The 23,475-nt window shown below is 29.6% G+C and overlaps 1 protein-coding gene and 1 long non-coding RNA gene across 5 annotated transcripts in view; one reads left to right on the forward strand and one right to left on the reverse strand.

Moving 5' to 3' along the window:
* LOC145284772 (uncharacterized) overlaps nucleotides 1–14,149 on the reverse strand; it is a 649,584-nt gene extending 635,435 nt beyond the window's left edge. The window contains exon 1 of one of the 4 annotated variants that reach the window (XM_080133742.1): nucleotides 13,982–14,149. The gene's annotated coding sequence lies outside the window, so the exon portion shown is untranslated. Of the gene's footprint in view, nucleotides 1–11,088; nucleotides 12,463–13,981 lie in introns of those variants that run through there. The other 3 variants (XM_080133739.1, XM_080133741.1, XM_080133740.1) reach the window with 3 other exon arrangements.
* Nucleotides 14,150–14,176: 27 nt separating this feature from the next.
* Nucleotides 14,177–23,475, forward strand: part of LOC145284775 (uncharacterized) — a 220,387-nt gene continuing 211,088 nt past the window's right edge. The window contains exon 1 of the long non-coding RNA XR_013868878.1: nucleotides 14,177–14,391. This is a non-coding gene — a long non-coding RNA (uncharacterized LOC145284775). The remainder of the gene's footprint in view (nucleotides 14,392–23,475) is intronic.

Genomic DNA, 23,475 nt, shown 5'->3' on the forward strand with positions numbered 1-23,475 from the left:
TAAGTGAAATAAGTAATGGGCTTTTATATATATATATATATATATATATATATATATATATATGTGTGTGTTTTTAACATGTTTTATTAACTGTTTGCTAGTATATATATATATATATATATATATATATATATATATATCTCAAAAAGTTTAAATAATTAAAAGAATTGTATGTGTATGTATGTATGTATATATATATATATATATATATATATATATACATACATACATACATACATACATACATACACATACACATACAATTCTTTTAATTATTTAACCTTTTCGATAAATGTTGCAATTTTTAATGACCTAAATATGTTTTTTTTTTTAGTTTTCATAAAATTAAATATGGGAGCAGGGGTGCAGAATACCTAAAAAATATTTCCTCTCAAACATAAGTTAATTAAAAAATGAATAAGTACTGAAAATTTCATGAAAATCTGATCATTAGTTCATTTTTGCTAGATTTTTTTTAAACGTGGCCATGTTTATGCCTTTGAAATGATCGATACATAAGAACATTGTTTTAAGGTGTCAAAAATGTAAACTCGATTTTTGTCTCACATTTTCATTATTTTTGTACAATGTAAAAATTAAAAAATATATATTACTAGTTTATTTTAAGCTTCTTTAAAATGGTACAAAAATTATAGATTACAATTACATCGTCTTCCATATGCGAGAGGGGTAAATTTGTATCGCACAATGGAGGCCCTGAAGTCCTCCCACCTCGCCATGTTAAGAATGGCTTTCTAAATTTGAATAATGTTAAAACAGCAGTGCCTACATTAATTTTTATTTTGTTTGTTATTTTTATGTTTTAAAATATAATTTTTTGTGCTTTTTAACATTCTCTGCAAATTTAAAAAGCCATTGCAGGGGGGGGGGTAACTTTTCCCTTAAAATATAAAAAAAAAGTTAAAATATGCAAGTGCCACCAAATCTTGTAAAATAACTATTTAAATTAATTATTTTTATAATTAACTACAAAACTGCTTTACTCTTTAACAATTCGGCTTTTGGATAAACCATTACTTCGGTTACTTCCTTTGTACGAAGTCTGTTCTGGCAACTGAACTGCTATTTAAGGAAAAATAATAATACTAATAATAATACAAAACATAAACCGACATATTTTCATTTATAATTCTAATTTATAAAAAAATTCAGATATATAATATACCTTAAGATCGGAGATTATTTAATGTTAAAAAAAAAAAAAATAATAAAAAAAATACGGCATCTTTGAAGTATAAGGAAAATCATTACTGCCATTATTAATTTATTGATTGGTTGGGTATTAAAAAAAAAATATTTAACTCAACTTCCAAAAGTTTTTAACCAATTGTTTTACATATTTTTACTAATTAAAATATACTATTTTTATACAATCTATATGTATCCAACATCTATAATACAAATCTCACCTGTCTGTTTAAATGTATGTGTGTTCGTATGTCTGCCTAAAACTTCTGATAGAGGTGACAGATTTTTAAAAAATCCCTATCATTTTGAAGCTTGACCCTTCGAGCAACAAATATAAAAAATTGGCTAAAAACATTAATTCCTTCACTCTCAACTGGGCACTTTTCTACAAGGAGGGGTCACTTATTTCACCAATATTTTTGAAAGTCATCCCCTCTTTTCAATTGACTAGCCTTAATTTAAACTTTTGCCACTTTTGGTTTGGCAATGGATGCAATGGCAAAGATGTCACTTTTTTTTTTTCTACATTCTTTTCCTTCTTCACGGTAGAGGTTCGAGCCTGCCTGCCTACTACCATTTTTTTGCTCAACACACACCTCCAAACACCTGGGCAATGTTGGGCACCCAGGCTTGTTTTTATATAAATTATCTAATTTCATAAAAACTTTGAAGACAATTCAAATATAAAAACAATTGGTTTAAAACTTACAGAAGTAAGCAGTGGTTAGTTTCTAGGTATGTGCCAAATGAACAGCCGATGCTCAAAATGTGTAAACATTTTTATCCCTCGCTTTACTTAAAAATTAATTAAAAATCAAAGAATTAACCAATTTTAATAAAATTTTCAGTACTTATCAAATAATGATCATGGAATATAATGAATTCATTATTTTCATTTGAATCTTAGTGGCAATATATTATTTTTTTAAAACAAAAAATACCTTTACTAAAGTTATGGTTTTCAGTAGAAAAAAAAAATGAATTTATTTTTGCTTTTTTTATGAAAATAAAGCATCATAAATTGTAACAATTAAAAAACAATTTAATTCTGAAAAAAGCCTTTAAAGTCCATAATAACGAAATCGATATGCCTCAAAGAAAACTTAATTTCTCAAACTAACAATATTATCATTGAATTAAGCATTGCTTATTTAATATTTTCACACAAAAAAATTATAATTGCAAAAAATATTTTCTTTTTTATAAGATTACATTTTTAGTATAATTTTTATATAAGATTCTAATATTTTCCTTGCATGAATGAATCCTCAGCGTAACATAATTTTTATATAATCTTGAAAAATAAAGTTTTTTTTAAATAATTAAATTAAAAAATGGTAAAAATTATACAAACGTTCATGATAGAAATGTGCAGAAAAAGAAAACAAATTGGTTTTTCACCCCTACCTCCTAATCCTAAGCGACGTAATTTTCAGAAAGCTTTTTTACTGTCTGACATTTTGGGCTTCTGTAGAACTCATGTTAGAGGATTTTTCATTCATTTTAATTGTGCAAAGCACGAATATCTTGCTTTTTGAGACTAATTAAGCTACTTTTTTTATTTATCTTTTTTTGTACAAACAAGGTGTTCTTTTTTTCTTTTTAAATTCAATATCTTAGGACTCATCAAGAACTTGTTTACATTGAACTTGAAGATGGCTATATTGTAGTCAGCTGGAAAGAAGGTAAACAGAAGAGTTCCACACGTGTGCAGTTCTTAGAAAGAAGCTTTGTTCATGGAATCTACGTTTAGGTTTAGGCACAGATAAAGATTTGGGAAAATTATTGATAATGTTTATAGCCAAACGAGTGTTTCTTGTGAATGTTTGGTGAGGATAGACCATAGATTGGAGCTCAGACGATCACTTGCCATGAAAATAATGATAAAACAGACAGGATTGCGCCGGCTCTTCTGCGAGAAAAAGGTTGTAGGGAAGAGAAAGGGGCATCCCTCACTAGGCTACAAAATCTATTCTGAACTCTGTCAAGGCAGGATAAGACCTTCTTAGCAGCTCCCGCTCAGATGTGATAGCAGTACTCCATTCTTGGACATACCTGGCTCTTATATAGGTAGAGAATTGCATCAGTAGGTAGATATCTACTGGATCGCTAGAAGGATCCCATAAGTTTTTTAGCGACCTTGGCAATGGATTTGATGTACATATTCTATTTTAGATCAGGAGTAAAAGTCAAGCCCAGAAGCTTGTCAAAACATGGAGCCTTCCCAAGAGGAGAGCCATTCATTTCAATTGATGCCAGATGGAGATCAGAACATTGATAATGCAAAGATAGAAGCTTGGTTTTAGATGCATTGAAAGTAACCATCCACGTTTTTCCCAGTGTACCACATGCTCCAGATCAGAGGAGAGACAAACAATCAGAGAGAACTTGTTTGTTTACAGCCTTTGAGTTTGATGTGCTGCCATAGATGGTAGTGTCGCCAGCAAAAGTGTCTATAAATGATCGAAGGATGCGAGTTAGAAGATCATTAACATAGATCAGGAAGAGAGTTGGACCCAGGATGGACCCCTGAGGAACTCCAGCATTAATACTATGAGCTTCTGATTTCTGCCCATCACACACTACTCTTATGAACCTATCAGAGAGAAATATATATATATATATATATATATATATATATACACTCCTACTATAAATTTGGGGTTTTGTGTATTGACACTCATTAAAAACCTTTTTCTATTTATTTAAAAAGAAAATACAACTTTCTTATATATGGGTTGTGGAATTGCATTCATCTGCAAAAAATCTAGCTCATTTGCATATTCTTTTAAACATTCATTTTAATTAATTCCCTATTAGTTTTTTAAGTTTTCTTATGAGTGATCACCTTCAGTTAACTATTACATATAATTATATTCATTCAGCTATATTCTACATGATTTATACTTGCATAATATGTGCATTAAAAGGTTATAGCAAACACAAACCTTTTTATACATATATTTATGTATGTGTGTGTGTGTGTGTATGTATATATATATATATACATACACACATATACTTAAAAAAACATTTTGCCTACCAAACTCCTCAATCAGTTTTTAGTCTACCCACATGAAACTTAATATGTAAGGTATTCAAACCCATGCAAAACTTTATAATTGGGTTTTAGCCGAGGAAAATCGGTGCAAAAGTGCGAAAATTAAAGAAATGGAATTTGCCAGGTGAAGGTCAAATGACAGCATTATGAATATAAATGCGGAATGCAATAGCTATTGGTTTATGTTTTAATTTTTAGCCTTGCAGCAAACATGTCACCATAGCTCAAGCATTAACGTCAAAGGAAAAAGTAAATCATAAGCTAAATGTTTTGATTTTCGGTGATGGTGCACGAGTCATTTTTTAAAAACTTTTTAAATCATTACTATATATTAGATCCAAGATAATAAATACAACATCTGCATTAGTCAAAATATCATATTTGAGCTTATTTAATGACCGGGCAATGCCAGACGGCCTGCTAGTATATATCTGGTACTCTTGCAGAATCTGACCCAGATCCTCAAGATTTTCCGTCAATTATAGCTCGACCAGCAATCACCGGATTAAGCCGAGCATTGTTCAAATGTTGAAATGCTAAATCGATTTTTTTTTTTTTTTTTGGTATAAAAATGTAATTTTAAAAATTATTTTTTGTGTGATCGAGGGGCATTTTTTCTGTTTATTTCTTTAACATTTATTGACAAAAGTAATTTGTAAATTTTCTTAAAAAAAATTTCTGTACTTTCGCCTAATAATTTACGGTGTTCATAAAAATCAATTATCTTTTCTTATAAAAAACAACTTCTGTTTACAAAATAAAAAAAAAGTTTACTGCCAATTTTCTTAAAAATAAAAAAAAAAATGTAAGTTTTCTTGAAAAAAAACCCTACTTTCTCATCTAACAATTTACGGTTAAAAAAACAAAAAAAAAACATTCATCTTTTCTTGAAAAAAAAAAAAAAATTTGTTGATAAAAAAAATGACAAAAAAAATTAAAAATAAAAGTAAATAAACAATACAAAATTTTCTTGGAAAAAATAAAAAATTATATATATATATATATATATATATATATATATATATATATATATATTTATTCATTAAATTGACAGTAGGTTTTTGTTATTTTTTATTTATTGTATTTTCATTTTTTCTAGTTTGTTTGTTTTGAAATGCATCTGCTTTTGTTACTTTGCTCGGTTTAATCCGGTGACTGCCGGTCGATCCCGAACCATAATTGACGGAAAGTCCCAAGGATTCGGGTCAAATTTAGAAAGAGTACAATATATATATTGAAAAAGAAAAAAGTGTATTTATTAAAGTTACGGATAGGAAAGAAACACACACCCACACAAGATATCTTGACTCACTGTTAGTTTTATCATGAATCTATAGGTACCTCCAAAACAATGTGAAAAAAAAAGCATGATTCCGTGACATAAGATTTGTGTTAACTATACGAACTATGGAAAAGCAGAAGCGACTTAATGATTTTTTAAAACCTTTGTTTATTTTCTTCAAACTGCAATTAATAATTAATCTTTATTACAATTTTGTTAGGTTGTAAGATTTACACAGGTTAATGATTAATAATATTATAAACATTTGTATATTAAATATGAAATACGGTTTTACTGAATGTTCATTATTATAATTACGGCTTCCATATTTTGTTCGGTAAAAAGAGACAAACAAAATACGAGGGGGCCTATAAAATGCTTAATATTTGTGCAATAATATTTTCAAATCGGTTTTAATCTGGAGATAAAATAGCTGACAAGAGCCGTGTTTATATTAAAACTTAATATTAAAAAAAAAATTTAAACAAAATTAATTAAATCTATGTTGTAACGGAACATTTTGAAATAATGGAATTTTAATCGTTTTTATCTTTTAAAAATTAATTTTTAGGAAGTTTTTTTTTCTTGGCAAGTCAACTGATTATAGTATATATTAATTCGAAAAACGCTATTTAAAAAAAAAACATAATATTAAATTGGTGCTAATGCAGAGAGTGATCCGCGCTATTTTTTAAATCGTATTTCTACGTTTAATTAAAGTTTTATGATATGTTTTTTATTCAATCGTAAGGTTAAAGTACAGAATAGGTACAAAACACCCTCTCCTGGCTTTTTAAATGACATTATTTCAGCACGGATAACTCTCTGCATGAGTACCATTAAATTTATATAATTTTTTTAATTGCAACTTCAAGGTAAATTTTATGTGTATTTAAATTTAAAAAAATAATGTTTTACTTACTCTTATATTTCATAATAAATAGAAATTTCGATAGGTTTAAATATATTTTGTTCAAGTTTGAAAAAAAATAAATAGGAGGGGACACGTACTAAAAAAAAAAAAAAAAAAAAAAAAAAAAAAATATTTCCCCTCGTATATCTTACGGAAACTGCATTTTATATATAATTTCATTCTAAAATGGATAAGTATCGAAAATCTGACCATTAGTTGATTTTTACTAGATTTATTAAACACGGTTATGTTTTCACGTTCAAAATGCTTACTACACGGGGACGTTATTTTAAAGCGCCAATTATGTAAACACGATTTTCATCTCACAATTTCATTATTTTCGTACGACAGGGCTCTACATTGTGAGTGAAACAGTCACATTTGCGAGTGATTTTTCAAAGTGGCGACTAGAACTAATGAAACGCTTATCTTTCACTGACAAACTTCCAAGATTCACTACTGAGTGAAAAATATCTTTTCATCTTTTTTTAATAAAATGAACAAAGAAAAATTATTTAAACAATAAAAGTTTAATAGATTGGCTGGTTGGCTGTTTTTGTTTTACGGCATATCAACCCTTTTCGGGTTATTTAATGCCGAATCCAAAGATTTTGAAGAAAATTTTTTTTAATAGAATATATTTGTTGTTTTCACGTCAGTTTCTATTCAACCCATAGTTGGGACCCTAACAGGTACTACCACTCCGGGTCAGAGTGGACCTGGGAGCAATGGTAATTAAAGGGTGGCTCCACAGTGTGAGGCCCCAGCTTGTGGGCTTTGGGGAGTGTGGAGGCTCCACACTCCCCAAAGCCCACAAGCTGGGGCCTCCCCACTGGATATAGTTTAAGATCATATCCAGGACCCCCATTGAGGGACTTTTACCCTCTGCAGGGAGGCAGCCGGCGTATTCTAATGCCCCACCGACAGGGCCAAAAAAAGTTTAATAGAAAAATATACTCTTTATTTTAACGAAGCCTGTTTAGAAAACATCTGAAGGAATCAGAATGTTTATACCTTCAAGTATCAACATAAATTTGTTGTATATTTAGAATTACACTTATTTAAAAATATACAGAAAAATCATACTTGTCACAGAATGATGTCATATTCTAAAAATCATGTGGGTTTGGCTAGTAAACGAAAATATTTAGTTGTCAAAGGTCAATTGAAGATAAATTTGTCCATAGAGCCCTGTACGATGAAAAAAAATGTTTAAAAATTATTACTAGTTTATTTTGCCCTTTTTTTAAATGGTACAAAAGTTATATTGATAATATTAATTTATAATAAAGTTACATCGTATTACATATGGGGGGGGGTAATTCTGTAGTGACTTTTAGAGATGAATCTAAATATAATCTTTTAAAATCATTTATTTTGACGGTGGGTGGGGTGTCTGTCTCAAATAAATTATCTATATTGCCAGAAGTTATTGAAGCAACTAAAGAGATCGAACCGTTTCGTTCGATCACTTTGGTGTTTCAGTGTTTCACTTCTCATACAAAAATAAAATAGATTGAAAAAATATTTTCTATATCTCACACACAAAAAAAAAAAAAAAAAAAAAAGCCAATACTTCTGCAATTTACGGACAGTGCTTTTTTTTTCCTTAGAATTTTCACACTCAATATTTATAGTATATTTTGTTTAAGTACGGGATAGTTAAACCCCCATCCTCATGTTAAGAATGAATTTCTAAATAATAACCTTATTTCTGCACAGTCATAAACTGAAGAAAGATCAAAAGTCCAACTAGTAATAAATTTGTGATTATCAATCGACTAAAAAATAAAAACAAAAAATAATACTATCTAAATATCGAGGTCACGATAGGGTATAATATAAAATATTTCGATTATTCGATTTATATATAATCAATACTACTGAATATTTTTTTATTGTATCTATTTACAATGCCTCCCCACGAGACAGAGCTAGACACCAGGGTCGTTTTTTAACGTGGAGAAAAGGTACGAAAATAAAAATTGTCTCAGTCGTGAAGGATTTCTCCCCCACTGAAAGAGAACGAGAAATGGAAGTGCCGCACCTGAAGAACAGATACTACACTTTGATCATGATTGTAGAATTCGGGTTTGTATTACTGTATACATAGATTCGAAAAAGTTGTCAAAAACAAATATATAACAAATAAATGTTATCAAAGGCAAGATAAGTTACTTTTCTACCAAACTGGATATAATTTTCGTGTTTTTATTCAATTTAACATGTTTATTCAGCTCGAAAAACATGCAGTGTTTACCGATGTATTGGAAAATTCAAAATGGCGGCCGACTATCTCTTAAACACGGTAAGTTCGGGAAAAGGTGTTATAAATAATAAAATAGACAAAATACTGTTAGAAATTTTGCTCAATATATATTACCGTGACATAGGTTGACATATATTCGGTGTTTTTTTTAATAGTATTTTGTCTAGTTTATTATTTATAACACCTTTTCCCGAACTTACCGTGTTTAAGAGATAGCCGGCCGCCATTTTGAATTTTCCAATACATCGGTAAACACTGCATGTTTTTCGAGCTGAATAAACATATTAAATTGAATAAAAACACGAAAATTATATCCAGTTTGGTAGAAAAGTAATTTATCTTGCCTTTGATAACATTTATTTGTTATATATTTGTTTTTTGACAACTTTTTCGAATCTATGTGTACAGTAATACAAACCCTAGAATTCATTAACAAGAAAAGTGGAAACTTTCGTTAAAAATATATTTCACACGTTGATTTTTTTTTTTTTTTGGACTATTGAAGATAAACATAACCAGTTTTTAAACCTAACAACAATTTAAAACGTAAAAAACACGAACATTCATTATTGCTAAAATGGGCGTTACAGAACAAATACAAATAATAAAAAAAGAAAAAACATATACTATACGTTTACGATTCAATAAAATACAATTAGAAAATGTAAAATGAGAGCAAGAAAAAAAAAGTCGATTAAGCTAAAGGAATACTTTGAAGTGAGTCAAGGGTAGATAAATCTACTTTGACTATACACTTAACTTCCGGTTCCGCTTTACAAGCACGCGGGAGAAGAATTTTTTTTTCATATTATTTTCGTAAATTAAATTTAAAAAGTATTACGTCCCGATTTCATTTAAGAAAATAAAGAACGCAATTATATATTTAAAAAGTCAATGTTTAGTTTTTAAATCGAGTAACACAAGTCTGCTATCTTACACTTATTAGCACTTATAATATTTATGAAATTAAAATTAAGTTTTTGTCTTATATTAAAAAAAAATACATTCTTTTTTTTTTCATTTATGTCTCAGGATAACTACGAAATAACAAACATCGAGCGATATTCACAAAACAAACATCAAAGTAAAAAAAAAAATTGCATCAGTAATTACTACCAAATTATTAAAATAATCCAAAGATTTATTAAATTAAGTCTAGCGATGCGACATGCGTGCGTAGACTAACACCGGAAGGGTAGATATAAGTATTTATATTTATAAGTGAAAAATAAAGTGTACAAAAGACGGGTATATGTTTTTCGAATTCTATTTTTTTTTTTTTTTTGTCGTTTTAGATGAGGATAGACAAGTTGTATGATTCGAACTACTATTCTCATCATGGTAATTATTCAGAGTTTTACTTTTAACCGATGTAATCTACGACCTTCATCAAGTGTATCTTTTCGAACATGGGAATATTTATGGCTAACAGGATGTAAACAAACTAACACAGTCGATTAAAAAAAGTTCACATCGAAATTCTGTACTAGTTCCCGAGTTCGTCCAAAAGATTTACAAGTTTGAAAAAAAAAAAAAAACACAAAAAAAAAAAAGACATAAACTGCCACTCAAGATGTTTTCAGTAAAGAAAGTTATATCGGTCGAAACGTTGTGAATATAATAACAACAAAGACGAGAATAGTAGTTCGAATAATAGAGAGAATCTTTTTACATCGTTAACTGTTATCGCTGCTGCTATCGTGAAAGACACAAGCGAGCAGCCATGTCTGTGTGAAAAACTGCAGGAGATTAACGAAGAACAAACTAGACGGGTTGTTGAAGGTAATAACGCCAAATAAATCAGACAAATCAAAAGACGATATAGTAGGAACTGGCAACCACGAGACCCTCGATATCCTTCTCACAACACGCGTTTGAATTATTTGTTATGTTACGGCCGACCAATGGGACAGTAAAATTCACGACATGATGGAAATTGAATTTCGACGGTTTTTGCAGTCGCGTGAGAAAGACAAACAGAAACATCGAATAATATTAAATCATAAAAGTAGTTTTAAATTATATATTAGACAGACTGTTTACAGATAAATGAAATGATAATACATAGGGAAAATAATAAAACCCAAAACGAAGATGTTAGTGAAGTAATATGGCTGAGTTTACGGAGCTATTTAGCTACGACATAAATATAGTACAATACACACGAACAAGACATTATAGTGTTTTTAAATAAAACGCATCAACAAGAGAGAAAATGAAGCGTATTGGCGAATAAAGAGGTGAAATCTTTAACATAGCTGCGAATAAGAAAACAAATAAGGACACCCCTCTTTTAGTTTCGATCCGTATGAGAAATATCGAATTATAATAATTGCATTTTTTTCTAATTTTACCTTCGCCGATTGTTCGCAATTACTTCTCCCTCTGGCCATCCATAGCAAGAAGAATTGGCCAATCACGTTTTTCCTAAACGCGCACTACTTAACGCGACCGGTTAATCACGTGGTGGCAGTCGGAAGTTGAAGCGAGCAGGGAAAGAACACAGAAAATAACTCGCAGTGTATAATTATAATATATATTTATACAAGAAACGCTAATAATAGAAGTATCTATCTACAAGCAGATTTAATGGCTTTAATAATAATGTTATTATTATTATTATTATTGCTTGTTTAGACAACATGGAATATATTATATTTATAAGCTTCGACTTAAAAGGAAGTGTAATTTTCGTGTCTTTTATTTTGAAGAGGACTACAAATCAAACGGTGACAACTAAACAGAGACCAATTTCATGTGGGGATCATAATATTAGGAAATGGGGATTTCCTTGTTTTTATTTTTAATTTGTATTTGGAGATTAAGAGTCTAAAAAATGAACCCACGAACATTCTGATTCTTAATGAAAAAAAAGGAGGTCTTGAAAGTGATTTTATTTAATTAATAACAACAAAAAATATCGGTAATTGATCTTGATCTGTACATCGATTAATGAAATTCCGAAATAAAAAAAAAAAAAAGAATAAAGTTAGCACGTTGTACGCTTACTGAAAATGATACCTATTTATTTTTCATATATAATGGAACCGAAAAGTTTATCTGAAAATCCGCTATAGCACCTGTTACGCAACGTTATATGTTATTTTGTAACTTATTCCTAAATCTATTTCGAGAATCATTAAGGTACCATTTCCATTTTATTGATAATATAATTTATAATTTGACCAAGAATTCACAATAAGTTTAAAAAGGTAGTCTTACTTAAGCAAAATATATAAAAGTAAAACTACGCATTTTTTTGTTGACGTAACAGAAATTGTGCTACGCAATATTAATTTATTGAAATAGAAATAAACGTGATCCTATAATTATAAAATAGATGATGAACTGTTTATTTACTGCAAGTTAAATTACAAAAAAAATGCGAAATAAAAATGAACAGGATTTGTAGTAACTCAAATCTTATATGTAAACAATTACCCGATAATATTTTAATTTTGTCAAAAGAAAAATTATAAACTCATGAAGAAAGTTATAAACAAAAATATCAAATAATAAACGTCATTCTACAATCGTTTAGATGTATTCTCCCATGATTATTATATTAAAAAAAAAACGAAATAATTTCAGATATTTTCCGACGAAACAGGTGGAAATATACATTAATTTAAATAAAGAAGCCTACGTGAAATTTGTTAAAAAAATGTACATTCGTTTAATTATCACAAATAGCCAAGAAAACGTATTAAATGTAAATTGAAAAAAAAAACAAACTAATTGAGATGTCCGGGACAACCCCAACATCTGTCAAACCACCAAGGAAACATTTAATAGTGTTCTTCTAGTTTGCTATTTTCCATATATTTATTTAATCAAGGAAACGGGGACAATTATATATATATCGTGACGTAAGAAACGGATTGAGTAGAAACATGTGGACGGATCTCATATTATCAACATTCAATGTTAACATGTTCAAAATATACGAAGAAGCTTACATTTATTTATTTTACTTAAATTTTAAAAAGTCAACCTAAAAGACTCACTTTGTTAATAATAATCACCAAAATCGTTTAACACTAACTAAAAATAAACAATTACAGCAAGAAATCAGTTCATGTTCTTGGTAATTACTCGCCGAGGTGTTTGTTCCTATTTACAATGCCTCCCCACGGGACAGAGTTAGACACAAGGGTCGTTTTTTAATGTGGAGAAAAGGAACAAAAATAAAAAATGTCTCAGTCGTGAAGGATTTCTCCACCACTGACAGAGAACAAGAAATTGAAGTGCAGCAAGTGCACTGCAGCATCTGAAGAACAGATACTACACTTTGATCTTGTCCCGAAGGCCAAGTAATTTTCTTGTTACACGAGTCATTTGCAGTGATCGCTCACTGGTAGCAACAGGTGCTGTGTGTGCTGTGCTGCTCTGCCCCCTTGTTGTTGTTGTTGTTATTATTATTATTATTATTATTACTACTACTACTACTACTACTACTACTACTACTATTAAAGCGTTATTGATGATTGCTCATTGACAATAACAATTTGTGTTCCCTGGTATCTGAGTGACAAGTTATTATCATCAACTTATCTTACATAAACCTATTATTATTATTATTATTATTATTATTATTATTATTATTATTATTATTTAAACCTGTTATTATTAGTATTATTGTTAATTAATTACTTAAACAATTAGTTTGAGAGCATTTTTAAACACGAGCGGCTTTTGGATTAGGATTAAAGTGTAATACCTGTTCTGTCTTAACTCTGGGGAAAATTTTATTGCCCCCGGAGAAGGCAAATAAATAAATAAATAAATAAAAGGAACTAGCGTGATTATAATAATCAATATGTTTATGGAGTGAATTTTGAATATGTCTAGTGGGTTTTGCTGGGACTTTAAAGCAGGTTAACTTTTTTGTCGAAATTATGAATCGGTTTCATTAAATATGAATGATAAACATAAATTATTCTAAACCACACGAGATAGGTATAAAACGTGTTTTAAAGCGTATCTTCCTACTTTTTATTGAGGTTTTGAAATAAAAAAAGCATCGGAAGAAGAGCATAGATTTTCGGGGGGGGGGGGACTAGAAGAAAGTATAAACAATAAAATAAGGGTCCCCTCTCTCTTTCTGTGTCACACAAGAGTGTTTTTTTTTTAAATAGATGGATATTAATTAATAATAAATATATTTTATTTCATTAAAATTGAAAAAAAATAAAAGTAAACCAAAAATACGTATCATTATATAAACATAAAACATTTCTTACTCACTTTTCGGGTAATATTTTTTTGGGGAAAAAAGTACAACACAAATTATTTGTTTTGTTTTTTTAGCGGAAGTAGTTTTGATAACAGTTTGGCTTGCGCATGCGCTGACACCTCCATCCGTTACTGACCTCTGACCCAATTCGTGACCCAGCCTGACCTCTGCAAGCAATCACTTCCGGGTCATGCGAGGTCAGTCTTGCTTGGCAAGGAAGAAGGAAGGAGAGAGAGGCTGTTGTGAAGAGAACTAGTGCTTGCCACATGCGGTACATTTAAAAATATATATATATATTATTTTTTTTTTTCGAGGGGTCTTTTTTTTCCCACCCTCAAAGATCTTCTTGTGTTGGACTGTGTTTCTATACTTTCTTCGAAAATGCCTAGAAGAAAACAAAACTGTCCCAAACGCTTAAAATGTAAGTACAGACTGTTTTGTTTATATATGTATATATATATATATTTGTTCATATATTTTTAAATAACAAATATGTGTAATTATAAACAAAAATAAAAAAGAGCCAATTAATTTCACTTTCTAAAATACGTTATTATATCTATTATTTATAACGCTTATGTAGCTATGTATATATTGACATTACGTGAGTTGCAGAATGTTTTTTTTCATTACGCTGACCGTTGTAAATGAATGCTCACAATGTTTATTTCAAAAACTGTCATTTATCTAAAGTGTCAATAATCACACAGTAAATGCTCAACTAATATATACTATCACTTTCAATAACACTAGTTATGTTAACACGAGTTAGTTATTTATGATCTAACACGGAATATCAGTGCACTTGTATTTTTAGATCGGTATGTCTGTCTATCTATTTTGTCGTCTGCTTTATTTACTGTGTACTGGCACAGTACCGCCCATTACACAAATACTTCGATATTTCACCTTGTATATATATATATATATATATATATATATATATATATATATATATATATATATATATATATATATATATATATATATATAGTTTTTAGATTTTTTTCTAATTCAATATCGATGATGTGTTTGTGTGTATATTTATTTACTTATCTCTCAGGAATTGTGTGTGTGTGTGTGTGTGTGTGTGTGTGTGTGAAATTTCTAATAAATAAAATACACATAGACAAGCGATCATGTTCCTCGTCTTTCTGGTTGATTGAAATTTTAATCTCTGGTGCTTATTTCGTTTGTTCTACAGCTTCGCATTTAGTTTTAAGTTTGTTGAATAAAATAAATGGTTTTAACGTATACTTGGTGTCTCTTGCGTAACTTTAATGGTTATCTTACCGGCTGATTTTTAGAATTATATAAACATTGTGTAATACTATGTAAAAAGAAAAGAATGTAACACAAGTTTGAACTTAAAATCGAGGAGTTTTAAATCAGGGGTGGGGCTGGGGCTCCTCCTGGGCGGATATGAAACTAGCCATGTTCAAACCCGTCGGCATTCCTTGGTTAGGGCTCCTCAGTCGACATTCAATAAACATCACTCCTTTCCCAAAGGAGGAGGTAAAGCCTGAGAGGATAACCACCACCCCTCCAGCAAGAATAGTACATTTTAATAATTTCAGCTCGAGGGTAGAGGAGTTGCATGAAAAAAGCAAGTTGTGAAGAATACAGAGGCGTGGTTTTATTTATTTTGAAGAGGAAGGGGGTTACAATTTATTTATCGTAAAATTAAAATTTGATTTACCCCTTAAAATGTGTTTATTGGTTCTTAAATGCATACATAAAAAAAAGTGTCTAAGCTGTCCGCATTTGTCCATTCATAATTTCTTTTTTACTCATTTTTTTTTTTTTTTTTTTTTTTTTGGTATTCATTTATTTTCTTTTTTGCGTGCGTGTGATCCTTCCTGGTGGACACAAGATTAAAAAATACTTTTTTCATTTTCATACACATCGTTACTTATATACTAGAACGGATCTTAACACGTGAAGAAATAATTTGATCTAATTATTTGGCACGTTTGTGGAAGTTATTTATAAATGAAATCAATGCGAAACTATGTGTCCTAAAATGCGTGTGTGAAACCTTCGCGGAGAAAAACACGCTAAATGTCTTATTCACTTATGTGTACATAAGTCCGTATTTAAGTACACGGTGTACGCGGATTTAAGTTGTTTGTTGGAGCGTGTGTAATTTCGTCTACGGTTTTACACTTGTTAGATAAATGTTACATGCGAAATTAAACTGTTGTGCAATGTACGTTACGATAATTAAAACGAACAAGTGCTCGCGTTGTATTCGATTTTGTTTTTTCTTGTCTGTGTGTGTGGACCAGTTTTTGTTATTTTGTTGTTTATTTTTATTGTAGTTTTTGTTATTTAATGTTTAAGAACCAATATATTATATGTCGTTCTTCCGATATATTACTGGCAATTCGACCAAATAAAAATAAATAGGGGCGAAAAACACGTTAGATTTATATGTGTTTCCCTTCCTGGTCACTGACGGTGGTTGTTTGACACAACTCAGTATCATGTTGTTTGTCGAACGAAAAAGTACGGAGATGCAATAAGAAAAGGACAAAAAAAAACACATTTCAAATCATCTTTTTGTTATTTTTTTATATTGTAATCACTCAGCACATATTATGTAATTTATTTACTTAATTTTTTTTATACTGTGGATTTTCTTTTTTTTTCTTTTTTTTTTTTTTTTTTACATTTTCATTTACTCTCCAATCCCTTTACGCCTCCACAAAAACAAAACAAAAAATGTAAAAAAAAAAAAAAAAAAACTTTTTGGAAGATAAAAAAAAAAAAAAACAGCCACTACCGTTGTTCAATCCAATAACACGACGCACTCAAACATATAAAACCCGTGTCGTGTATACAGGTTTTTCTTTTGGTAAAAGAGGTTTATCTACACAATACAATGTGGTGTAATTTCATATGTAACCAATTTGCAACGGCAGTCCTGCCTGGGCTGTTCGTTATGATCTACGTCGACTAGACACTGACCGGCGATAACAGACCGAGTTCAGATTTGTAGCAGGACACAAATAATGATGTTTTCTTTTAACTTCCTATATAATACTTTCAACGATTCTTATCTCCTAGCTTCTCCACGAGGGCAGAGTTGGACACAGTCGGTTTTTAATGTTAATGAAAGTCCAACTTCCCTAAAACGGATACTGGATAGGAACAAAGATTTTGTCTCAGTCTAGAAGGATTTCTCCTTCACTGGCAAGGACAAGAGTATATTTTAAACATTTTTTTTGTTTGTTTGCTTTTATTTATTTTGTTTTTCGAATACTGTCGTAATACACGTGTTTACGAGATCAAAACAGTCACAAATAATTAATTGGTTATTAATTAAAAAAAAATTATAATAAATGTATTAAATGTCTTCTCTTCATAAATTTATGCAACACCAATTATTCGTTACTAATTGTAATACCGTAATTGATTATGACATCGAATTAGTATTATTTAACAGCGGTAATTACGTAATCAGAACCGTAACCATGTTTAAACTTTAGTAATATTCTCTTTTTTTTTTTAACTTGGTAAATGTTATCTTTTCATGTTTTTTATGAATTGTGTTAATCGTTAATTTCAATTCTAAAATTATTTACGCATGGACTATGATATAACATCACACACACACACACACACACACACACACACACACACACACAGAGAGAGAGAGTGATCACTGCATCCTACGTATACGCACGTTGGCCGTCTATTGAAATATTGAACACGCATTTTAAACCACAAAGTACAACAACATTCACTTAAAACGAACAATAATAACGCTACGGCTACCAGTTTCTTTATGATTTCATGTTTATAAATAATTAGAACAGGTATAAGTAATTCCCAGAACAGTTTTACACCACTATTATGTTCTTTTACGAGATTAAAATTCGAGATACAATGATACTAAACCTTACGTGTAGAACCCTTGTTCCTAATTACAATATTTTTGATTCTAGAAAATATCTAAAATGTATATAGTTTCAACATAAAATTGAAATTCACTTGATCTTGCTTGATTGGTGATCAAATGTAATGCAAATCTGAAATATTTGAATATTTAAATAGTAGGCTATATCATTTCTCTAAGAAATTGATATTTGGAAAATAATGAATTAGTTGATGTTTATTCTTATAATTTTACAAATATCTGTGGTTTCTGATTTTTCACAAAGTGGTTCCACTCTCTTTTTTGCTTCTATTTAACAAACTCAAATTAAATATAACCCATATTACGACCCCTTTCGCTTAGCCGTGATTCAAAATTCATTATGATCGGTTAATTAGTTTAAGAGCAAGCCATGTACATAGAAATATATAAATATATACACACACGTAACTTTATATAGAGATAAAGTATATGTCAACATTCAAAAGGTAATAAGTTGTTCTTTATTTGGTTATTTTAACAACGTTTCGGACGATGTAACCAGCGACTGTGAATCTATAAAGAATTTCACTTTATTTAATCCACAGGGGTAGATTGTCCATGTTCCATCAGACACGATCGGGTAGAAGTGTATAATAAATTTAATTTTGTTTTTAGTTAGTATCATCTGCAATTAGGATTGTACCTTCATACTCAGAAAGACTATCATTTAGAACTGCAACCAAACGCACTTATCCGTTACACCGCAGATCCACATGAGATCAAAATGAGAATAGTAGTTCGAATAATCCAAATCATCAATCCTCATCTAAAAAGTTTTGAAAATAAATAAAAAATATTTATTCATTTTATTAATATATATTTAATCTATATACATGAATTCTGCCAATTGTGTTTTCTTTTTCTTTTTTTTAATCATAGATAAATTAATTACTCTTAAATTAACTAATTAGATTTATTCAATTGATTAGTGACCAAAACTGTTAATTTATCAAGAAAAATAAAGAGACATTCATCTACTATCACATATATTCCAACCGAGAGATCTTTTTTAAAGTTCTAACAGTTCCTTTAAGTGCAATTGTTTGTATCTGTCTTGCACTTGGTTCACCGGGAATATTTGCTAGATAGTTTTAGAAATTCGTTTTCATGAGTCCAGTTGTTCTTATATATTGCAGGACTGATGGGGATCTTCCTAAGATTCCAGATTCTTTTCATGTCATACATAATACCTTGGTACTCCCCCCCCTTTAGCTCTATTTAATCGGGATCATTGGGGACACTAACTTCTACTAAGGTTGCTTCTTTCTCCTTCTTGTCCAATATAACTGTCAGGTTTTAATAGCTCCGTTTTCTAGGAATTGTAGAAATTGCATAATCATTGCAGATTCTGTAATATTATTCAAGTATCATTATAAGATCATTTATTTTTTAAATGCTATAATTTTCAGGATTCTTTTCCGCGTGCTCTATATTTATGTTCTATTTATCAATAAGGACTATCATCCGTTGCCTTTGATTTCCAAAAGAAAGACATCCTCATCCATGTAGATTCATGTTTTTTTATCAATTGTGCTAATCGTTAACTTCAATTCTAAAATTATTTACGCATGAACTATGATATAACATCACTGACATACTAATATTGGACAAGAAGGAGAAAGAAGCAACCTTAGTTGAAGTTAGTGTCCCCCAATGATCTCGATTAAATAGAGCTAAAGGGGGGGGGGAGTACCAAGGTATTATGTATAAGAAACTATATATCCCAGTCAGAGATTAGACAAAATGTTAGGTGGGATTATAAATAATCAGCACACTAAGTGGTACACTTCAGCCTACAAAAACATGCCAGAGCAGCATTGTCGGCATTTCTCGGTAGGGACACCTCAGGCGATTAGCAATAAACTAGCCCTTTCTCAGAAAGAAGGTAAATTATCTGTGAGCATGTGATCATAATCCAATGACAACTGTTTCAGCCAATTGCTATACCATCCTTACAGAAACCTAGGGGTTAACTTGAACTTTGTTGGCATAGGTTATGGTCAAGTTTAGTCCAAAGAGGTTTACCTTCTCGGACATTACCGCCTCCTTTTTTGAGAGCAAGAGTTGGTTCATTGCCGATCACATGGTTGGTTGGTTGGTTGGTTGGTTGGTTGGTTGTTTTTGTTTTACGGCATATCAACCCTTTTCGGGTTATTTAATGCCGAATCCAAAGATTTTGAAGAAAAATTTTTTAATAGTATATATTTGTTGTTTTCAAGTCGGTTTCTATTTAACCCATAGTTGGGACCCTAACAGGTACTACCACTCTGGGTCAGAGTGGACCTGGGAGCAATGGTAATTAAAGAGTGGCTCCACACTCTCCAAAGCCCACAAGCTGGGGCCTCACCACTGGATATAGTTTAAGGTCATATCCAGGACCCCGATCACATGGGGCGTTCTTATAGGAAAATGTATGTCCTCATTCTTGGTTATTGCGGTACCCAATCATAGTGGCCCCTGGGGAGCTGGTGATCCTCACCTTCCGGCCTTGTGCAACATCTTGATGTAACAGAAAATTTGAATAAATGCAAACTGGTCCAATGTTTTGCACTTGTCATTCACCGATTCTGAAAACTATGGCACCTTGTCTTCTGATATGACCCAACGAATAGACTTTACAATTATTTGATACTTCTATTTATATAAAGTTACCTATGTAGGAATATGTTTACATGTATATGATTCACTTTTAAACAAATTAGCCCATTATTAGGAATTTTAGATCACAGGCTTAAAGGGTAGAAATGTGAGCTATATTTATATATGTTAATTTAGTTTTATGAAAATAGGCAAAGACGGATTGGAAGCCCTTTGTTAAAAGTCAGATGCATCAGATTTTTGTGACATTTTTACCATAGATATCAATAAATATTCCTCAACTTTTAGTTTCTTAGGAATATTTAAAAGAATTTTAGCAGGTATAATATTAATGCAACCTCCAATTTGAAAATTCTAATGGTTCAGATTTGCATTTTGAATTTTTAGTCATTATCAAAATTCTTTTCAATTCTTTTTCAGACAAGTTTTATTCTAAATATTTTTCTAGAATCAAAATCATCCAGTGGATTTTGATCAAAATTGGAATAAGGTTTAATAAGGTTTAATATAAAATATATATACATAAGGTTTAATATAATATATATACATAAGGTTTAATATAATAAATATACATAAGGTTTAATATAATATATATACATAAGGTTTAATATAATATAAATATACATAAGGTTTAATATAATATAAATATACATAAGATTTAATATAATATATATATATATATATAAGGTTTAATATAATATAATATATATATATATATATAAGGTTTAATATAATATATATACATAAGGTTTAATATAATATACATACATAAGGTTTAATATAATATAAATATACATAGGGTTTAATATAATATATATATATATATATAATAAGGTTTAATATAATATAAATATACATAAGGTTTAATATAAAATATATATACATAAGGTTTAATGTAATATATATACATAAGGTTTAATATAATATATATATACATAAGGTTTAATATAATATATATACATAAGGTTTAATATAATATAAATATACATAAGGTTTAATATAATATATATATACATAAGGTTTAATATAATATATATATATATATAAGGTTTAATATAATATAAATATACATAAGGTTTAATATAATATATATATATAAGGTTTAATATAATATATATATATAAGGTTTAATATAATATATATAAGGTTTAATATAATATATATACATAAGGTTTAATATAATATATATATATATATATATATATATATATATATATATAAGGTTTAATATAATATATACATAAGGTTTAATATAATATATATATAAGGTTTAATATAATATATATACATAAGGTTTAATATAATATATATACATAAGGTTTAATATAATATATATATATAAGGTTTAATATAATATAAATATACATAAGGTTTAATATAATATATATACATAAGGTTTAATATAATATATATACATAAGGTTTAATATAATATATACATAAGGTTTAATATAATATATATACATAAGGTTTAATATAATATATATACATAAGGTTTAATATAATATATATATAAGGTCTAATATACTATATATATATGGTTTAATATAATATATATATACATAAGGTTTAATAGCGGTATATATTGATTTTAATGTAGGTAAGGAGGCATAAAAGTCGCATAACATTGTTCTATTCGGGGAATTCATTGTACCAGTCCTAGGACAGGTATTTTTTCTAGTTCATTATATTTTACTAATTTTGTGTTGTCCAACTTTTTCAGTTTTTATTATTTGCGAATGTTGCTCAAGTTTCTCGATACTCTTAGCCTTCAGGCCAAGATCTAAGTGTAGTATCTGTTCTGATGCTACACTTCAATTTTTTGTTCTCGGTTAATGGAGAAGAAATCCTTCACGACTAAGACAATTTTTCTTTTTGTTCCTTCCCCCACATTAAACATCAACCTTGGTGTCTAACTCTGGTCTCGTGGGGAGGCAAAGTATATAGAAACGCTCAACCTTATCCTGGTCGTGCTCTGCCTTCAATCCAATGTGAGTTCATCTTTATGTATCTTTCCGGGAAGTTAGACACAAAAGAAGGTGTTAATTTGAAAAGTCAGTGCACTAGAATTAGCACACTCTGGCCAACAAAAAATGCTTGAGTGACCACGTCTGCATATCATGATAAGGGCGCCTCAGGCGATTAATGACAAACTAACCACTTCTCAAAGAGAAGGTAAAACCTGGGAGGGTGGACCTCCCGAAATTGAACAGGACCATACCTTAGCCCGAAAGCAACAAAATTACTGTCGGACTGAGTGTCGAGTTCGTATCCCCAACTGGTACTAAAAGAAATGTTAATTGTGAGATTTTATGACCCCTTGATATCAACTTGAGTATTTATCTCCCAACTCTACCCATCTGTCAATTTAATTCATTTTGGAGAATAGCTTTGATGATATGACATCAAAGGACCAACTGCAGTGAAAGAATAATTTTTCTTTAGATGCATTTGAATTTACAAAATAAATACAAGTGCAATGTTTATTTTTTATCTTATCATTGAAAGTATAAGAATCGATCGAAAGTTTAACTAAGAAAGTGATTTTCTGTTCTTTTGTTACTGCATTAAGTGATTTTCCAGAATAGTTAACAAAGCAAAATAGAGACGAAAAATAAACACGCAACAAGTAAATGTTACCAAAGACAAGCTAATTTACTATTCTACTTCCCTGAGTAAGTTTTATGTGTTTTAACTTATTTCAAGTTTTTTTTTTTTTTTAAATTAAAAATAAAGGTAATGTGAGGCCTGTAGAGTTAGAACGAAAACCATAATCGTGGTCGAATTGGGGTCATAATAGTGCCTCAATAATCGCTCAAAAATCGAAAATTAAACAAAATACTGATAGAAACACTTCCTATAAATGTCACCAATCGTGGTAAATGGAATGTTCTACCTTGGATTCTAGATTGCCTTTGGCAACATTTATTTGTTGTATATTTTTTCACCCTGTTTTTTTTTTTTTTTTTTTTTTTTTTTTGCTTTG

The sequence above is a fragment of the Euprymna scolopes genome, chromosome 9 (assembly GCF_053919585.1).
Source record: "Euprymna scolopes isolate OS-2025 chromosome 9, ASM5391958v1, whole genome shotgun sequence".
Lineage (NCBI taxonomy): Eukaryota > Metazoa > Mollusca > Cephalopoda > Sepiida > Sepiolidae > Euprymna > Euprymna scolopes.